This window comes from Columba livia, chromosome 14 (genome assembly GCF_036013475.1).
Source record: "Columba livia isolate bColLiv1 breed racing homer chromosome 14, bColLiv1.pat.W.v2, whole genome shotgun sequence".
NCBI classification, from domain to species: domain Eukaryota; kingdom Metazoa; phylum Chordata; class Aves; order Columbiformes; family Columbidae; genus Columba; species Columba livia.
In genome coordinates this window covers 11,294,850-11,314,286 of record NC_088615.1, presented here as the reverse complement: position 1 = coordinate 11,314,286, position 19,437 = coordinate 11,294,850, and the positions used below count along the sequence as shown (strand labels likewise).

The window sequence follows — 19,437 nt, the reverse complement described above, 5'->3', positions numbered from 1 at the left end:
CTCTCCATTTCTCTGACTTTAGTAAAGAGACCCTGGGTTTGGTTTTGGTTACAGGTTTTCTGGTTCCTATGAGACTTCAGTACAATCCGACGCAGCGATGTCCTTGCCCACAGAGCCATCGCGGTTTGTGGTACCCAGCGATGGTCAGGGGTCCCCACTATGATAGGGGATGATGTCTGTGTGCCCAGCCTAGCTGGGCTCTGCTGCACACACCATTTGCATGGGGAAGCTGCCATTTGAAGGCATGATGTGGCTGTCTTTCATTTGACCATTGGAAGTGTGTGTCTTCCAATGAGGTGTGCTCCATCAGTGCTTGCCACAGTGGCTGCATGTCTGTGACTCTTTGGGTGCCCATTCCTGTCCCAGCTGGGATGTCCACTCTGTCCCAATCCCTCTCAAAGAGGTTTCTCAAGTTTTCTGTGCTGGTAGCCTCATGCACCAGGGCAAGGCAAGGGGACATTTCTCAGCTGTGGCAAGTGAAAAATCTTCTGGTTTCCCTGCGCTGCAAAAGTGGCCACGACATGGTGCCGCTGGGAATGAGTCATCCCAGCAGGCGACAAGGCAGCTCAGCTTTTAAAAGATTAAACACAGTGCGACTCAGTAAAGCTGAGCTCAGGGCTGGGCTGAAGCACAAGGGCTGTGGGTCCTGAGGAAGGTGTCTGGATGGGCGAGGGCAGACATGGAGTGCTCACCCTGGCCAGGATGCATCTCCCCATCCCCGGTAACATCCATGTGTCCATCCCACCTGGAAATTGTGCTCAGCTCACCTGAACAGGTCAAACCCCTCATCCTTCAAAAATAAAGGTCACTTCATTCTGGAAGAAAATTTGTTTATTTTTGTGAAGATTCATTTGTGTTCATGGCAGGTTACAAACATTTAGTAATAGATGCACCAGTGTGGGCGACACATGGTATGTGTCCTTACAAACCAGCCTGCGCTGTAACATTCCTCTTGAATATTATTTCATTAAATATTAACTTTTGGAATCTAACCTGATAGTTTTCTGTGGGCATGCACCTCCCATGTACCTCCCATAACTATGGATACTTAAACAATCTGAAAAACAAGTACTGCCTGATTCAGCTCAGTAAAACTCAGCTCACATGAGATGTGGGAAACACCTAATATCAGTAAACAAACTCTGAGAAAAAGCAAACAAGCTGGTCAGATCCATGTTTGCTTTTGCATTACCCCAAATTTGGCTGGATTTGGGTGACATAACTCCGCTTCGTCAATAATAAAACATGTAGCTGTTGAAGTTATCCACAGGATCCAAACACCCAAGGAGGGAGTGGAGATGGGAGATCCCAGCTGAAGTGAATCTTCTCCAGCCCCGGGGCTGCTTCGGGGGCTGAGAGGGATGCGAAGGAGCTGGGTGGCCCCAATGGCCCTGTCCCCATCCCATGAGGTGGCTTTGGCCCGACTTTGAGAGCCCTGGGGCAGGAGATAGTGTGCTAGAGAAATAGTGTGACAGCAGACAAGAACCTGGATCCACAGAGCTCCTCCCCACACACCGTTACATAGCAGTGTCCTAAAGTAAATACTTAAATACAGCATCATCGCAATAAATATCTCAAAGTATCCGTAAGGGAATTAAATAAATAGAGCAAATAAATAAATAAATAAATAAATAAAATTACTACTTCTTTACAAATCAGTGTGACATAAGTTAAAATACTAAAAATATATAAAATATTTAAATATTATTTTAAATATTTGTCTTTTAACGAAGCAGCATGATTCAGTCATTATAGAGAACATGGCTGCTGTCATAACATCACTTTTTATACATATGTATCTTTCAAATATATATATATATATATATATATATAAAACATATATCCCTCTATAAATATTCTATGCCTATATTCCTGAGAACACATTTGTAATCGAGTCACATTTTGATTGCAGTAGAGTTCAGGTTCTTCATTTCTTCTTGGGTTTGATAGAGCGGTTCTGTTTAGGCATTTTGAATTTTCTCAGACAGCAATCTCAAGAAATTGTCCAGTGTCTCCAGGAACACATCACTCGTTACTTGTACAGTCTTACATTCCTTATCAAGATCCTTAAAAAACAACAAAAACAAAAACACACAATTCAGCCATGTAACTTGAATATCATATTTAAGTCTATGTTATTGGATACATATTTTTTCTAAAGAATACTGAAGGTGGGAGCGCACATCTCCTTGCTTTTCATATTATTATCTTTCTTGCAATCTAGGTGACCATGGGGAAAGGTGGCAGCACATGGCTCCATAAGGGAGAGCACTTCAAGGAAATCTTCTTAATGATTCAATTTTCAGAATAGATTTCTGGTGGCCGTTGCAGCCAAGTCAGTGCCTGTCCCAGCTGCTGTGTCCCATTATTGAACAGCCTTTGCTGAATATTGTGCTCGAACAGCACTAAAGTCAAACTTACTTCAGGGAGGACGTTTTTGTGGGCATGAACTCTGGTCAGCTTTTTGGCAATGGATTTGCTTGACTTGTCAAGAGCTGCCAGGGTGCTCACAAAGGTTTTCAAGTGGCTGTGCATACATCTTTCCACCTGCAAGAAGAGCAAATAGTTATTTCAACAGTGTGTGATATGTTGGTACTACATAAATAATGCAGTGTATCCTGGGAATTTAGATATCCATGAAAATGCATAAACTACAGGAATTCAGACCTGCATTTTCAAACACAACCCCTGATTTTGTATTCAGTAATTTACTTGACATCCAATCTAAGAAACTATGGTACAATCCATAATTTTTGTTTAAAAACATGCCAGGGACAAAAAAAACCCCTCCCATTGCCTTTGCTGGAAGTTGCAGGTGCCACTATAAACTGGATGTGTGACATTTAGAGGTGTCCAACACCAGAGTATTTGTTCCTTGAGGGGCAGGGAGGCCAACCCTGCAGTAGGGCTTCATTTCTTGCCATTGCCTCTCTGTTGAAAATAATCAGAATCATCTTAATTAAAGATAAATAATTATTTCTACTGGTGCGAATTTTTAACCTATCTGACAGTAAGAGGGGCTGATGCTGTTTGTCTCCTGTTCACTTTGAATGGGAGAAAGGCTTCTACTTCCTACTTTTACTGCTCATCTCCTCCATAAAAAATCTCATTGTTTTCACTGGATTTCAGGAAAATACAGGTCAGTGAAATTAATGGTTCTGTGTGGGATATAGACCAAATAGTAATTTTGGGTTGTTCTAAAACTAAGGATTCAGCATCATTTTTTGAGGCTATCAAGAAAATGCCAGTGCACATATAAGACCTATAGCTACTGAGAGAGCTATCTGAAGGACATTAGCATTGGCAGCAGCTTTCTGTAGGTTCTTTCAATAACTTTGTGTTTCCCTGGGTTTCTACAGCTATCTCGGTGCTGTCAAAGTTCTGAGGTGGAAAGGAAATTTGAAGATTTGAGATAATAATTTTAAACAGAAGAAAAGTATGCAGCTTCTTACCGTAGCATTCACAGTTACAACGCTGGGAACCTGCTCAAGAGAAAAACATGTTAGCAACTTCAAAATAAAGCTTGGGATAGAAAGGCAGCCAGGTGAACACCCTTCAAAATAAAGGAACTTACTGTGTTCAACTTAAGTTTCTGCATGTCTTGGAGAATTTCTTGAATGATCAGTCCTACCAAAGCCCTGGAGCGCTCCTCCTGTGGGGATGGGCTCCCAGTGCTGGTGGGTCTGGTTGCCTGTGTGGGTGCTGAGCTGCTGAGCGCCCCGAGGCTCAGCAGAGCCAGGACCTGGACCAGCATCATGAGGTCACCTCTGCTCTTCAGCTGGGTGAACTGTGTGTGGCTCTGCCTGGGGTTCCTCTTATATACACAGAGCTGGAGGAAATGATTAATATCTCACCACAAACATGCTGTTGCTAAAGGGGAGGCGGGGAAGATTTACCTGAAGAATGGAATCTGCTGGTTATTCAAATGAGTAAGAGTCTACGTGTTTTCTACATCAAGAGCAATTTTATAGGCTCTATACCCAAACCTCTTTGCGCTATGTATGTCTAAGATGAACCATATAGCTCTTCAGTGTGGATAAAGTGTAGCTCTGATTCCATGTGTGAAGACATTAGAGTGTGTATTCATAGAATATACATAGACATATAGACAAATATACACACAAATGTAGATGCTGGAGAACTAAATCTTGGTTTATAATAATTCTCCAGCACTTTCAAAAATTTGGAGATCATGTAATGATAATGTACAGAATTTCCCAGAAAACTAGGGTTATAGTGCTCAACACTAGAATATTTGTAAGATTTATGTTAAAACTACCATAACAATTCTGTACCATTTTTACAGGGAATTCTGTGGCTAAAGCCAGCAAATATATTGCCACCTAACCGTGAGTCAGGGCAGAGGTACCAAGGTGTTGAGGCTCTTAGGAAAGGCACTGTATCCTCAGGGGAGGTTTCCCAGCCGTCTGAGGAGAAAACCAAAATGTGAACAGCAACTGAGAAATTTTGCAATCAAATTTCATTTAATATGGGTAGAGCTGCCAATGCACGAGACAAGGTAATTATGAATATCGAGTGGAGAATTTTGGTGAAGAATGATTCAGAAGCCTGTTGGGCTGTGAATATTAAAAAGTCAGATTTCGTAAGAACAGCTGTCCCTGAGGTTGGCGTTAGAGGAAGATCAGCTGTGGATGCTGGAGAACCGACAAACAGTGTTAGATCAGCTTTACCCTGGACAGGACCGATTTGGTCTTGGGCTCCAAGTGAAGATAGGAGCCAAGCACTATTTTTCTAGGTTTTGTTTAAAGTCTGAAGAGGTATTTTCTATATCAGAATGTTATCAGGGCATTTATGAACTCCTGGGCTATTGACAAGGCACCTGCAGGTGCTGGATGAGGTTGTGGCCACCTCCTGGGAAGGCAAAGGAATCCTCTGCTCAGTATTTTCCCTGTGCCTAGCCCACTTTCAAAGCAAGTACTAGTAGCACAAAGTCTGTCCTCCAGCTAGTGTATGCTTTGCTCTTTAACCCAATATTGCTAATGAAAAACCTGACTAATGCTAGATCCAGACCAAATCCTTACAGCTGTGGCTAGGTCAGCTTGTTGCTGACCTGCTCTTTTGAGCAGTGATATACCTAATACAGTAATTTCAGTTGTTTTCCCATAGTTTGTATATGAAAACATGCTGTAGTCTGGAGCAAAAAGTTCAAAAAATGTTTTTCAGCTAACCAAAGTAAATGTCCAAACAGCAAACTGTTTTTTCCAAACATTATCTTTGAGATGATCTGCTTTGCTCTTTGTTTGTTTGTTAACACCATTCAGAAGCTGCAAGACGTTTTACAATTGGGTTGTCTCTGTGAGTTTGCACAGTGTTAAAAAATGTAAAGTTAGAGGGGAAAGGGGAAAGCATATCGCTTGAGTTAACATGTTATCAAATCACATCATCAGTCAGATTTCTTCCAGCCACCTCAGTGTGTTCCCCTATATCTATATGTTTCATCTAAGGGGTAGTTTCCAGCAATGAGCTATAGTTGCCTCATCATTTCACTAATATTTCAGCTGTGCTTCATAATTCCTCCCACATTCCTCCAAAAATCTATGACACTTCCCTGGTAAGTCACAGCATTTTTAGTGCAGCTGTCAGGGTCATGCCTGTTTCAGGATGGATTTTTTTTTGGACACACTTTGACACCAAGGCAGGGGACCTGGTGTGCAGGCGAGGGCTGAAGATCGGCTGAAAGCTTAGGCAGGAGGGAGAGACTGTGCAGAGGGAGATGAGTGGTCCAGGAGGAAAACCAACAGGTGTAAACCTAATACAATAATATTTCGAATATAGTGATTTACGATGGGCCAGCTATAAAGCAATTAGTCACACTGTCCTGCGATCAAGGCACTTGCCAGAAAAAACATACGCCAGTGTTAAACCGTGGGATGACAATCTGAGATAAATGCCAGGACTATGACTTTTATGATTACTGTGTTGGATTCAACCTAGATTATTAGAGTAAGCAAATAGCTGCACCAAGGAGGATTTTGGAAAAACAGTGTTGCCGTCTGGTGTCAGCATCATCGTCCCGAGGAAGTGCTTCATCGCGAAAAGGGGTTTTTACATTATAGGAGCGAGACGCTTACTTATGTTTCCAGGGATGTGAAGGACAGAGTAATCATCTGTCATGTCTTAACATCTCTGCAGTCTGCTGGTATGTCCCAAAGGGAGTTTTCACATTTAAAAAATGTGAAGCAGGGGAAAAAAAATTCTTCAGTGATACTTGGCTGTTTTGTGTCTGTTTTGGCCATTTGCCTCCGTAAGTGTCATACTTTACTCCTTGTCTTCCCAAGAGCATATCACACTCATATCTGATAAGGATTGTTCCTGTTTTATGATTCAAATAGTTCATCTTTACTTTTTTTGTTATATCTGGGCCAGGAAACCTGCCTGTGAAGCCTATAGCATGTTCCCTCTGCTAGGAAATTCTCCGCAATGATGAGACCTTTCATCCTCTTGTGCAGGCAATAGCTGTTGGCATCTGAAGAAAATGTCTTCAGACATTTCAACCTTTCAGTTTTCAGCCTGGCACATCAGGCTCTGCCAAGAGCCCCACAACACCTTTCCCCTTGCCTGCAAGTGTGGTCAACCTGTTAAAGAACAGGTAAACCATGAAGAACAGATTGTGTCACCCCAAATACATAAAGACTCTTGTCAAACTCATCTGATTACTTAATTTTGTTATAGAAGACATTGATAGAGAATTGGTTCCCAGATCCTCCCTCAGCTGAAGCTGAACCAGCTGCTTTATAAGTTCTTTGAGTTTCTTCTGGCCCCACGCTGTGTTTACCTCTCTCTGGTCCCAGGAATTCCCACAGTCCTGCAGGTTTTCCAGGATTCCTGGCAGCCATCCACAGTCACACTGCAGAGAGCCTCAGAAGCTCAAAAATCAGTTGCATCATGTCCTTCAGACTCAGCTATGGTTATCTTTTTTTATGAAGACAACTAGTGTGTGTGTTTTGTTGATCAGATCTCCTATGTGTGTCCTGGTTTACAGAATCTTTGCAACAGATGAGTAAGAACAGCTGTGTGCTGGCAGCAAAGAAGAACCTCAAAAAGAAAACTCAGTTACAGAGGGTTACTTGGTCAGCTCCTCTACACATATATCTCAGAGCTGGGTCCATTCCATGTTTAGTACGTGCAGTTAAAGAAAATCTCTGCAAAGCCTTGAACTTCAAACTTTTTGTAACACCGTGAGCATCCAACCACGATGTCAACTTTCACAATGTACGAAACTACAGATTCTTTACAAAATAATGTATGAATTGTTTCTAAGAAACCTGCAAAAGCCTTTTGTTGGAAACAGCAAACCTATGGCAAATGTTCAGTATTGACCTATATTGGAGGGTGGCTTAGAGGTGGTGTAGAGTCATTGGTGGCAATTACGTCAGCCCATATGCTTTTTTTGTACACACAGTCAGAGTTGTGGGGAGATGTTCAAAGTCAGAGAGGCTGTTCTGATCATACAAAACAGTTCCAGAAGAGAAGGGGAGAGGAAGAATGCCCTCTATTCTGACTGCAAACAGAATCCCATGTTAATGAGATTAAATTAATTTATCTGAGCATAGCATATTTTACTAACCTTGTGCTGTTAGGATAGTAAATACCAAAAAAATCCAGATGTTTCAGTACATAAACCAAGTTGTAAGTGAGCCCACTCCCTTCACAGCTTTTATTGCTCTTCACCACATGCAATCATGTAGGAAAGTCTCTGATTTCTTCCATAGTGATGGGGTGACTGGAAACTAGATGGCAAAACACAGGCGAGTCAATGGTCTGCTCTTGTACTGCAAGACACCGAATTACTGTCACAGTCAGATTCCCATTATGCTGAGCTGAAAATTTAATTGATTTTTGCGATACCCACTCTTTGAACTGAGCTTCTGCAAAAGGGTGAACTTGTTAATACTCAGTAATCTCAATTTATTTACTCTTCTTCCAGTGACTTATTTCTAAATGTGTATGTGTTTACAAACATGATGTTTTCTCCAGGAACTATCAAGACTTACTATTGGGTGATCTTGATTAAAGAATCCTGTTAATCATGTTTAATTAACCAAGCACCTGAGGGAATAATAGAGTAACAGAAATATTTGTGTCAGAAAGCTAATTTATATTACATGGGTTTGATTTCCAGTCTCCTACGGAAGATTTACAGATGCCTTGTCATAAAAACCACAGGCACAGACAGCAAGTACTTTTCTGTACTCTTAGTAAATCCTTTGCGAGGTCTAATCAAGACATCAAACATGCAATGGTTTCATGAGGGTTTTAACTGCTGACTCTGGTGTGTACCCAAACTTCTGTTCCTGTGAAACAAATCTCTGAAAAGGTTGCTCTGAGTTGTTTGAAGGTTTCTCAGTTCTAGCAGGGGTCACATCATGGATTTTGTCAACCTGCTGTGAAAATGTGAAGAGTTAGTCTTCTGCTGGGTACAGCCTGGCTGCTTCACTTGTGTTTGCTGTCTCATCATCAACTGCACTTAGGCAAATTTATTCAGAGAGCAAAAATACAAGCCTTACCATCAGGTGTGTTGCATGGATCAGTCTGGGTCTTCCCAACACCCAGCAGAGCCTGGGGTCTGTCCTCCTGTGCACATAACTTTATGTCCTGTTGGGATCTCAGTGCTTTGGAGTTGAGCCCAGGACAGCCATGCTTCACTCTTGTGCAATTTGCTCCCATGTGGCCAAGAAGTACCTTAAGATATTTTGTGACAGCCTGTGCAGTGACTAGAAGAACTCATTCACCATCTCTGCTTTTCTTGATTTTCTCTTATTTTCAAACTCACAATAGCTTTGGTGCATTTGTTAATGGCTGTATACAGAAAAGGGAAGTATGGTGAGGGCTTATGTTTACAAATACTTTGATGACATGAACTTGAGATGGCTATATCAGCATGTGAATGACAGATGTTATCAATAGCACTGAGAGGGGGAAGTCAGCCCATAATCGCAATCAGTCCACAAACACAAATCAGGGAAAGTCCATGAACTAGACCTTGCAGACAAGGATTTAAGTACAGTAAGTAGTTAGTGATATTTTACATAACAAATGCAAAACAGAATTTAAATTATTGACAACAGTCTGATGATCATCAGACTGCTGTCAACAATGAATTTAAAACTCTATCTTTTTTCTTCCAAATCCACTGTGATTTGGAAGGCAGTGTTGGGCATGGTGGGACATGGGCAGTGGTGAGAAGGAACTGGGAACTCCTCATTCTCAGTGGTGCTGAGCTGATGGTTCTGAGCAGCACCAAGTGGCAGCTGGTGGTTTTTATTTCAGAAGAAGGATGCTGCCTATGCACAGTAATTGCAGAGAGAATGGAAAATTAGTTTTCACAAGTACTTGTGGATTTATTTATGAAAATCTTTCATGAAATGAACGTTCAGTCTCCGAGAAAGGAACTATTAGCATAAAGCCACAGGTACTGATGGGGTCCTTGTAGCCAAGGGTTTTACCTGGGCATTTTTTACAGGTTTGTAGTACTCTGGGATACAAGTGACCAGACAACAATCTTCAAAAATCTGACCTCCTCTTCATCTGTTGTCTATGTAATGAATCCTTTTATCACTTCTTATTGCTAATATGACCAAAGTTGAACACTCAGAAGCTGATATTAAAGGTCTTTTCCAACTTAAATGATTTTGTGATTCCTAAGCAAGAAAACTCTGAAATGAAGTTTGCATAGGTGGCCATAAATTGATCTCCTTACATTGTGCTTTCAAACTTGCTTTGGTTATATTTTTTCCATGAAAAAAATTGTTCAGACCCTACTTTGCTCAGGGTAGACCTTTCTTGGACGGCAGCGGTTGTCTCATAGCATTTTCTAACTTCGAAGTGGTTGCTTTGCAACCTTCATAATCCTTTCAGGCAGTTTTTTCTTACCTAATTTTGAGGGGTTTTTTTAATCAAGTGAAACGAAATCCAAAATCCCAGGCAAGGTACCTGAGGAGTCACAGTGACACCAGTGTGGTTAGAAACTCAGTGAACTGCACTAAATAAGGCCATGGAGATGTAAAAAACAACAACAAAAAAAAACCCCAAAAGGTCATTTTTATGTTTTCATCTTACTAAGCAAGTTTTTTTTACTTAGTCCTATTTTTAGAAACTACCAAACTGACATATTCAAGATAAACTCCAGTCAGCATGGAAAATTTTGACCTGGTGAATAAAGACTGACGTGTCTCTTGGCAAACGAAAACGACAGGCAGAGCCTGAGGCTCCCTGGCAAAAGGGAAAAGGTGCATCTTCTGAAAGTGCATTATGAGAAAGCATCACATCACACTCGGTAAAACAGTGGGATTCAGCATGGTGGAAAAAATACCTGTGGCTGTGTGGGAGCTGCTGATGCACCTCAGGACACGCAGCACCCCATGGGCTCCGACAGCGCTGCCTTCGTGCTGCCTCCCCATCCCTCCCTGCTTTGGGCCATTTTTTTAACCACAAGCTATACTTTCTTATCCATCTTTTTCATGGAAATTCCTAGAAAAATCAAAATAACTCTCTCATCAGTAGTCTTCTGACTTACAGGCAGTCTTCAGAGAAGGACAAAGATTTTCCAACCTGGTTTTCCCTGGGTTACGTGCCTTTAGATATTTAGCTATTGATTGTAGTTTTGTGCAGTGGTCAATATATGATGAATGTCCCTTTTGATTTAACATCTTCATTTTCCTCACTGCTAGGAACAAGAAATTACATTTTTCTGTTTCAGGTAGCTAATGGAAAAGCAGCATGAGTAATATTACAGAAATCACCATGGTTCTACCACTGTTTCGTTTTGTAGTTGGCCAAAAACTTGGGTGGAACTGAAAAGAGAAGATTCTGTGAGATGGCAAAACCCAACCTTACCCCTTGGGACACGTTTCATCTTCCCATCTGGAGTGAGGTGGTGACTGGCCGTGCTCCAGCCCCTGCATGGCTGCAGGCAGGACTTTCTCAGGCAGAAAGTTTTCCATCATCAGCAATGTCTTAATGACAAAAATGCTGGGAGCCAGAGGTTAAAGAGCCCTGGATGAAGTTTGTGGAGCACAACATCTCAAAGCCCTCTGCCATTCCCCAGCAGCTGCAAGAGACCCTGCCTGGAAATTTAATCACATCCTTAGGAAGTTTCCGACGTTTCCAAATCAGCTGAGAGGAACATCCATGTTTAGAGTTGCTAGGCTATTTTTAAACAACAACCAAAAGAAGAGACCATTTATCTCTCAACCATTTCAAACAACCAGAATTATCTCTCACGATTCGCCTGCTGCTTCACCCCATGATTGCAAAGCCCAGGGTCCCCCTTTCTGCTACTCCTCCCAATCTCCACTGTTCAGACAGCTCCCGTGTTCCCCTCATCTCCCCTGCACCCCCTGTACTCTGCAGTGCCCTTTCGGACCAGACCCATTAACAGGATTTAAGATACGGCCACCATATCCAAAGCCTTTTTTCTTTTTTATACTCACCTCACTTCCAAAAAACTCAGAATATTTTATTAGCTTTTCTCACAGCTACTGAATACACTAAGCTGATGCTGTTGAGGACAGTTCACAGTGATACTGGCCTGAGTAAGACTCATGCAGAGCCCTCGGCTATTTTTGGTGATGTTGTTTCCCATGTGCATGTCTCTGCTTACCAACACTTAAATTTCTGTGCTGTTTTCTGCCCAGTCACTCATCATTGTGAGATCCTACTAAGATGCCTCATACTCAGTTTCAGAGAGTATTTGGCATCACTCTACGTTTCCTCATATTCCATCTCCCTCCTTTTCCAGAGGACGTTAAGCAACACAAGCTTTGTACTGTTAATTCTGGCTTTGAGCCTTGCTGATGACACATGGTCTTGTGAGTAATTCCTCTAAATTAACTGTTTCAAGCAATGGCATTTTCCCTTTGACTGAAGTGATACAAACCCCTTATGACTTCGATTTTATTTATGTCTCCTTTTTGCACATTTACTTCTACATCCCTACATTCAGACCAGGATTAATTTCTAATACATACATTTTATTAGACCACATAATGTATTTTACTCCCTTGTGAGATATATTCTTTGATTCAAAATATTAATGAAATATTTGGTATTTCACAGCCATTTTTGCTGTTACCTTGGTAAACTGTGTTCTCTTCTTTCCACATGGCATAAAGGGACTCTGCACTGATGCTCCTATGGTACTTCCAAAGTTCCTGCCATGTTCAGGTTCAGCTTTGATATTCATACCTCCTTTATCTTTCCCTTTGAAGAGTTTTCTAAATTCTTAACCTTGCTATTATAAACATTACATGACCTATCCATTCTGTCTTTTCATTAAACCAACACAAATAGGCAGTTGGCAGTTGATCATGGCAAGAAAGCAAATGACACCAAAGCCCCTGATAGATTGGCTTAAATAGCTTGTTGCCTGCAATGCAAATGCTTGTTTAAAAGACATTCCATTTCAGCACAAGCTAAGTGTTAATATATAAAATCACTAATGAGTGTGTGGGAGAGATAGTAATAAGAAGTGATATAAAAGGCATTTCAGCCTGTGCTCCCAACAGGCTATTAATTTCTGCAGCTCTTCTTTGACTTCTGCTGCTTTTACTGGCATTGGCTTCATCCCCAGCACCGTGTGTCTGCTGGAGCCTCTGACAGCAGACAGCAGGTTTCTCACAAGCAGAGGGTGAAAAGACATAATTACAGGGGAAAACAGATCAGAAAGCTCAGGCTGTGCTCTGCCAGTTGGCTGCTGTTGACATCACATGGTTGATCAATGGCAAAATTTGGCCATGAGGGCATCGCTCTCCTCACCTGGACCGGGGATGCAGAGTGCTTTATTTCTCTGTGCAGCATTTACAGCTGCACAGGTAAAATGAGCCTGGTTGCTTTGTAAATGATGGGACTGACACTTCACTGAATCACCAGTGTGAACAGTCTGTTGCATTACAATCGCCACACAACCTCACACCTGCTCACCACAGCAATGCTGCCATTCACAGGTCTGCATTAGCTTAACACAGAATCACACAGAACAGTTAGAGTTGGGAGGGACCTCTGGAGATCATATAGTCCAACCCAATCGCCCACCTCCCAAGATCCACCCGGGGGCTGGGAAAGAGGGAAAGAGAAGCATGGGTAGTTTAACAGTATAAAACCATTATACTCTGGTGAATCCTCCACACAAAATTTGTGTCAAAATTATTTAATATATATAATTTACCCTTTAAAACTCCACTTAAAGTTGATGAGTTCCCATCAAAATACTGTGAACATGTGGCATTTCCATATGGGCAAATGTACTGGCTTTGTGACTTACTTTAGAAGTGTGGCTCATCAGCCACAAGCCAAACCACAACGTTTCTCCACTATCCAAATGCAAAGAGCTTTTGTCTATTGAAAATGCAAAGGCCATTACAATGTATATTTGTATTTATACAAAGAGGTTGATGCTTTACTCCCAGTCTGATGGAAGTGTAACATGATTTCCAACAGAACTAATCCTTACTGACCACAACATAAGTGTGACCAGAGCTTGCTCCCGTTTGTTGACAGGAGTCTTTTGGATTCAAGCTGTAAGTATGTCCTCTAAGCCAGAAGAGATTAAGCTGAATATCTCTTGTTTGCCTTATGTGATTACAGCATATGACGGGTTACGAGATGTTATGTTATGTTATGTTATATGTTATGTTATGTTATGTCCAACTCAGATATCTTAACTTGTTCTATGACAACCATAGTAAAACTACTTGTTTTCTTGTTTCTTACTGTAATATAGAGAGAGACAGACTGGGATTTGGTTTTTTTTGAAAAGGCTCTTGTAAGGTCTTGCTTTGTTTTTGCAGATGGAGACTCTGACTGGGGCAGTAGCAGAGCTGCAGTGGCACCTGCATTCTCCTCATGTAACCTGAAGGAGTTCAGAGAGGTCACAATGATGAATGGATGCTAACAGAAAACAAATGAATAAAGTAGGGTGCTATACCATTTCTAATCTAATGCCTGCTGTTATTTTTGTATTCGCAGAATGAAATATTCCATTTTTCCTCATTTACATAGGCAATCAACTGTTTTTCTTTCTTGTAAAAAGTTAAGCAGAGTTTTTGTCTCGAGCTTTTTCCTTATAGCCAGGAAGATTTTTGGCCGTAAGATTTGAGCTAGCAGTCATGCATAGGTTAAATATGATGAAATTAATGAGACATACAAAAAATTCACACTTGGTGAATTGATTCAAAGTCCCAGAAGTATAATTTGTGTATATATGTGCATTTATCAAATGAAATGTCTTTATTGTGAACTTTTAACAGTTAGAAGGCAGTTAATTAGTGCTATTACAATGTTATTATGCCAAGGACCTAGAGTCAAACATTCAGATAAGAAAGTTTTTAACTGTCAGAGTCCTGAGGGCACTAACAGGCTTTGATGGTCCTGAGCAGCTTCAGCTGAGCTCCTGCCCACACCCTGCTCATGGGCCTATTTAAGCTCTATCCCAGGACTGGTTCCTGTTTTGCAGGAATGTTGCTTGATCCCACCCATGCCTGTAGGAGGTTGTAACATGGAGGGTGTTGTTCTCTTCTCCCAAGTAGTAAGTGATAGAATGAGAGGAAATGTGCTCGAGTTGCACAAGAGAAGGTTTGGATTGGATATTGAGAAACATATATTCATGGAAAGGGTTGTTGGGCATTGGAACAGGATGCCCTGGGAAGTGGTGGAGTCACCATAACTGGAGGGGTTTAAAAAACGTATAGATGAGGCTCTTAGGGACATGGCTTAATGTTAGAGTTAGGTTATGTTTTGACCTAATGATCTTAAGCATATCTTCCAAGCTAAATGAGTCTATGATTCTATAATCTGTTGATTTGGACCTCAACCTTGCCTTGGACATACCTCATCCCCATGCAGTTTCCTGATGGTCTGGGCTCTCGGCTGACTCCTGGTTTCCACTGTCCTGCTTGTTCTGCCTGGGTAGCCCAGGGCTACACCCAGGCTGGTGGGGTTCCTCCCCTGCCAGATGTGTTATTGTGGTTGGCTCATGGCTCCCTGTATCTTAGGGGGCAGGCAGCCCTCACTGAATCCTGACTGTAAGTCTACGCTTGCCAGAGAGGTAAGATATACACTGAGAGAATTAGAGTTTAGAGAAGAGCTCCCAGCAAGCGAAAATGCTCTACAGGTTAATATGAGTAATACAAAAGTTGAGAATGCTTTAGGCACCTCTGTAGTGGTCAGAGGAAGCAACTCTATCGACCTGAGTGAAGATTCACCTTTGTCTTCAAAGGGCTGACCTTATCTCTTCATTTAGGCAAAATATTTTTCCCTAAATCTTCAGGTAGGTAGGGAGATTTGACAATATACAACGTGTTTGCATGGCTTTCAGGAGAAATTTGTACCGTTCTCTTGACTATGAGATGCAAAATAGATTCACTGTAATGTCAGTCCTGTCACCTCATCCTGATTTGGGTTGCCAAATAGCACTGACCTGTGTGCTGCCCCTCCGGGCAATGTATCCTCTGCCCATCCTGAACACACATGCTACCCTCCAGCCCACATTAATCTGTGTGAGATGACCTTTTCAAAATACAGTGTGGACCTAATTATCTTCTCTTCCATAGGTAAGAAAAAAAAAAATGGCTAAAGACGAGATTGTCATGGAAACAGAAGGTGAAACAGCACAACTTCTACGGTAAATATGTTAATTGATGTTGCTATCACTAATATTAGCAAGTAACACAAAACACAACAGGGAGCTCATCACCAGTGTCAGCGATTTAATAGGTTCTGCAATTAGGAACAATTAATTTGCGGACAGGGGCCGCCGCTGTCCGTGGTGCTGCAGGCGGGGGAGCGGTCAGGTCCTGAAACCACCCGAGAGAAGGTGCCAGCACAGAGAAAAGGGCTTTACAGCTCGTGTGTGACATCAGGGCCGGGAGTGCTCGGGACTAGCTGGGAGAAAATTGGAAGGCATCTGAGGAGGTTTACAGGAAAATAAATTATTCTTCCCAAGGTATATTTTTGCACTGTAGGTCTAAAACAAACCCGCTTAAGTTCCACCAAGTGCACTGCAAAAGCACCTTAACCCTTTCCACAGATATTTGTTGTATTTTAGAGAGTGGAAGTTAGGAAATTAACTTCGGTGAGATCCCCACCCAGTTAATTTAGAGTCACCTGCATTATCACATGCCAGAAGAAGGTAAAATAAATACCTCAACTGCAGGAAAAGTCATGATTGCCCTGGGGCAATCCAACCATGAGAAGGAAATCCACAGGCTGTGCAAGTTTCACTGTTACCAAAATTCTTTTTAACTGATTGCTCACTCTTGTGCTTTTAGACATGGCAAATTGGATCACTATTGTGGACTTCTGTTCTCCACAATTTGCTTTAAGGTACAAATAAAAAGGTATGTGACTTCTCTCTGCACCCAAACAGCAGTGCTGCTAGGAATAATGAGAACTGGGTGACCAGTTCAGCTGTAAAGACCAAAAAAAGGATCAAGGAGAAAAATCACGGTGTAAATACAACCTTCCAAACAAAGTAAATAAATAGCAATAATAATAATAATAAAAAGTACCTGCCAAGGGACAGAAATCAAGGAGCTTTGAACAATAATGAAGGAAAGGGGAATTTCTGCTTACAGTCTGGACTAGAACATTTTAGAGCTGGGCACATTATGGTTTGATATTAGGCTCGCTCACTTGGCAATGAGTAGATAAAGCTGCAAAGAAACATTAAGAGATGATGGAAACAGTTCAAACATCTTTGCAATCAACACAAAAGCTGAAATAGCATCCTGAATAGGTATGATCTTTACTTAGCATATTCTTGCATTGATTCTCAATAAATGCTGAATTACACAAGGGAAGAACTATCTCAACATCATAATTCTGAAATTATAAAGAGAGGGTGAGGTTATCATCATAAGAAACCAGAAGAGCAGACAGAGCTGCTACTGAAATGTGGGGGAGTGCTGAGTCACTCTGCATTCGGTGTTGCCATAGTAACTGTTTACCAGCTGATTGGGAATGAGGAGAGACAGTAAAAACCTGAAATAAGATTCGGAGATGTTGCAGATTGAAATATGTTATGTATCTTTTTAAAAGGTTTGTCAGAATGGAACACTTTCTAGGTTTTTTTTATATTAGCGTTACTTGACGCAAACAGATTACATTGGACTATTGAGTAGACGTATTAAAGTATTCAAGCAAGAAATAAGAAACTGATATTGCTTCTCTGATAGACTATTGTTATTGCATCTAATTGTGAGAAAGCTTTGGATTTGTTTACTCACAGGGTTGTGATATAATGTGTATTCTCTATAACCCAGCTCAGTCTGTGAAGGAACAGAGAGCAGAGGGTTCGTTGGCAGTAACAGGTTTGGGCATGAATGGGAGAGCTGAACATTGTTTAGAGAATGATATAAGCTCAGATTCCCCGGCTAGTCTTTCCTGATGCTCTCCTCTGCTTTGGCTATTAGGATGATTGTTGTTGGCCTGTGGTGGTGACTTAAATGTCTAGGTGGCTGAAGGTACATCCTCCACAGGAGAGACAGCTCTGTGGCACAGTAGCAATTCGTGGCACTTCTGTGACTCACAGGATTCTGTTTTTTTTTTTTTACTGTGGAAAATTTCAGCATCATCGTGACAGGTATCTGTCACCATGACACCTCTGAGGACAAAATATCCATTACCATCATCCCAGATGATGGATGCTGAGTGAGAGCACTTGATTCAGTGAGAGCGCTTGAATTGGCTGCTGTTGAGATGTAACTTCAGAAAACAGACAAGCTGGGCCTTTTGATAACCAGTTGGCCCAAGTTTGCCTTGGGCTCTAGTGTGTGGAGAAGCAGGCAGCTATCAAAGGTTTTAAAGTCAAGACTTAAATAAAGATTCATGAGAACTTCACAGAGAGGCAGGAAGTTTGTGGTGAAACACAGGAAGACACTTGTCTTTCCTAAATTTGCATAGAGATTGAAGGAGCTGCTGCAAGAGATTATGAGGTCAGGAAAGCTCCTCTTTGCAGACCACAGGCAGGCACCTTGCGGCTCCCCAAAGCAAGGGCATGGAGGTCCAGGTGGTAGTTGTTGTGTCAGTGATCTTCACTCCTCCTGTGTTAGATGGAGGAAAGGGGTTTTCAGGACTCACGGTGCAGCTGTATATGCAAATCTGTTTGCTGTAAACCTGATTAGTGGATTTCTGGGAGCTGATATACTTCAATTAGTTTCTACTGGTCCCTCAGCTTCCCTAAAGAAGTATTATTTTAAAACATGCATCCCACAGAGATCTTATATCACTTGAATGACTTAATTTGTCCTACCAATGAACTTCAATATTGTCATTTCTAGCTAACAGAAATTTTTGGGAGCGCAGAAGCGGGGCTCAGCAAATGACACTGGTGGTTCAGGGACAAGTCTGTGCTTGCTTAGACACAAGGACTGCAGGATCTGGGTAGCCTGCAGAAGATGAGGCATGCTAACAGCCTTCCAACACAATTTGCTGCATGGAGGAAGGTAAAAAGTGGGGTAGAAGCTGTTCTTCCTTATCAAGAAAAAGAAGGCCATAGGAATAGGCTAGCCAAAAGCTCTTAAGTAAAATAGACTGTGTAGTGTTTAATCTATAATCTATTTTACTCTGAAGTAAAATAGATTGTAGTAGATAAGATCTTGCCAAGTCCTGTTTTATAGCTGTTTTATTTGATTTTATGACACCACGTGTAGCTGAAGTCACAATTGCTTCAGGCTGTGGAGGCATTTACTGTGAGAGCTGTAGTCTGAGGAACCAGATACCGTTGTCTTCAGTTCCCTGCTCACTTGTTAGCACGCTTGATTATGGTTTTCTGCTTTGAGACCATGGATCTTGGAAGCCAAATAGCCCTTGAGTAAAATGAATGTGGCAATTTTCTATCAGCTTTCAGGAACGGGCAGTGGTGACACTAACACAAGTGACATCAGTTTTAGTCAGCTGCTGACCCTCTGTATACAGGAAATGTTTTAAAGTCCTTTTCATAGTGAATCAGAAGGAAACCACACTGTGAAAAAAGGTATTTGCCATGAAATGGAAATTCTACATTTACATCCACTTCATTCTCACCTTTAAGAAAACCAAAGGCCTTTACCTTCAAATGAAATGTGTTCCCCGGACAGGTGTAATAATACCCAACCTAGTGCTAATTCCTGGCATAGGCAGGGAATTTTTCTGGTGTACCTTGGTCCATGGTTATGAAGAGTTAAACAGCTGCATATCAGCAGTTTTGCCTGCTTTGCAGATCTGCCATGTTAGTCACTCAAAAGGCTGGAAAAAAGGCACACTGTGTCTTCTACTTCTTGCCACTCCTGCCCTGTTCAGCCCACTGGCATTGTGATTGCCCAATGGATGTGACACATGAGCTCACCACTGGTGTAGCCCTTTTAAAGACTTTTTCTGCAAAGCCCTTCTTGTACTTTGGAGCTCAGAGATTTTCTGCAACATTTTTTTTCAGAGAAAGAT

General features: G+C 41.6%; 1 long non-coding RNA gene across 1 annotated transcript in view; it reads left to right on the top strand.

The window, feature by feature from the left end:
* LOC135575419 (uncharacterized) overlaps positions 1–13,934 on the top strand; it is a 37,744-nt gene extending 23,810 nt beyond the window's left edge. Inside the window, exon 2 of the long non-coding RNA XR_010466154.1 lies at positions 13,809–13,934. This is a non-coding gene — a long non-coding RNA (uncharacterized LOC135575419). The remainder of the gene's footprint in view (positions 1–13,808) is intronic.
* Positions 13,935–19,437: the final 5,503 nt, after the last annotated feature.